Source organism: Elephantulus edwardii, unplaced genomic scaffold (genome assembly GCF_000299155.1).
Source record: "Elephantulus edwardii isolate Elephantulus edwardi_28Jun2011 unplaced genomic scaffold, EleEdw1.0 scaffold00016, whole genome shotgun sequence".
NCBI lineage: Eukaryota > Metazoa > Chordata > Mammalia > Macroscelidea > Macroscelididae > Elephantulus > Elephantulus edwardii.
The window spans coordinates 338,095-339,908 of record NW_006399766.1 but is presented as its reverse complement, the minus strand read 5'-3'; the positions used below and the strand labels follow the sequence as shown (position 1 = coordinate 339,908).

General features: G+C 39.7%; 1 pseudogene; it reads right to left on the bottom strand.

Moving 5' to 3' along the window:
* Positions 1-120: 120 nt before the first annotated feature.
* LOC102845092 lies at positions 121-995 on the bottom strand (annotated as a pseudogene).
* Between the last annotated feature and the right edge of the window lie 819 nt (positions 996-1,814).

Below are 1,814 nucleotides of genomic sequence, written 5' to 3'. Positions count from 1 at the left end.
CTGGACAACATTTATTAGACAAGGTAGGGAAAGTTCTCACTCAGCATTATAAAAAAGGACAGTCCGATATCAACTGTTACAGAAATAAGACGGAAAATTTTAACAAACTGTTTTAACAGACTATTTTCTTAAAGAGACTTCCTCCACTGCCAGAGATCTTGAATAGCCTCCTGGTCTGTCATCCAGAAGCAATTCTTCACATAATTGATGAATTTGGCTTCCACTTTGGGAAAAGAACCACCTTTTTCTATAGTTGCTTGCATTTTTGCTTTAATGTCTTCTACAGAACTAGGTCCTTTTGGAGTTTTGGGAGTTTTTTCCTGTTTTTTGAAAGATTCTTGTCCTTTCAATCGTGGAGTTGATGGTTTTGAATCTTTTCCATTCTGGTTTGATTTTTGTGCATTTTTGGCTGGAGTATCCCATATAGATTTCTTCACTGGTGCTTTTTCTTCAGCCTCATCATTATCAAACTCATCATCATCTTCATCATCATCATCATCGTCATCCTCTTCATCAGTGGCAAGTTTCACCTTTTTCTGTGGAATTTTGTTACCACCTGCAGGGGCAGATCTCTTTCCTGATATACTTAAGAGTTTCACATCCTCCTCCTCTTCATCATCTGACTCTGCATCTTCCTCCACAGCTACTAAGTGTTGTCTACTTATATGCACAGGCCCTGAGCCACACTTCAATCGTAAGACGACAGGTGGTGTTATTTCAAAGCCCCCAAGCGAAACCATTGGCTGTACAGACATTTTCAAAGTTGCCAGTGTTACTTTAATTGGACTGCCCTCATAATTCATTGCCTCTGCTTCAACAATGTGCAATTCATCCTTTGCACCAGCCCCTAAATTGACCATTCTTAAAGATAACTGGTGCTCATTCTCATCATTATCCACCTTAGAGTGATAATCTTTGTCAGCTTTCCGTTCACAACCGAAAAGGTAGTTTTGAGGCCGCAGGGGGCTCATATCCATATCCATTGAATCTTCCATGGGTTGATGGCTCACGTTTATGCGGGAGAGGACAGCAATAAATCAGCACTGTTGCACAGAACAGCCACGCAGGACGGAATCACAGCAGTCAACATATATCACTTTTAAGCTGTTATCTCACTCATCTCTTTCAATGCAGTATACATAATTTATCCAGTTTTTCTCAGTCTTACTCCAACTCTGATGTCAGTATCATTCTACAACCATGACACTATGCAATATTTTTTCTTTTTGTGAGTGAGATATTTCACTCAGCATAATGTCTTCCAGGATCACCCATTTTGAATAATATTACATGAGTCCCTTATTTTTCAATGCAGCATAGTATTCCGTTGTGTGAATATACCACAGCTTCTCTATCCATTCATTTGTTGATTGGCATTTGGGTTGTTTCCAAGTCCTTGCTATTGTGAGCAAAGTTGCAACAACATCAGTGTGCATATATCTGTTTGGATGTGGATTATGGTCTCTTTAGGGTATATTCCCAGTAATGGGATTGCTGGGTCAAATGGTATCTCTATTTACAACTTTTTGATAAAACGGCACACCACTTTCCACTGTGGTTCCACCATTTTACACTTCTACCAACCAATGAATAAGGGTTCCAGTTTCTCCACAACCTGAGCTGGTCTTGTTTTTCCAAACTCTTGTAGGTTCTGCTTTTCTGGGAATATCTTGATCTCTCCTCCATATTTGATGGATAATTTTGCTGGGTACAGTATTCTGCCGAAAGCATCCTTGATTATAGCAACTCGAGGTTTGAATTTGTTCTTCAGTTCCTTGAGCTTAAGATATGCTGAGCGGGTTCGGCCCTTTTGA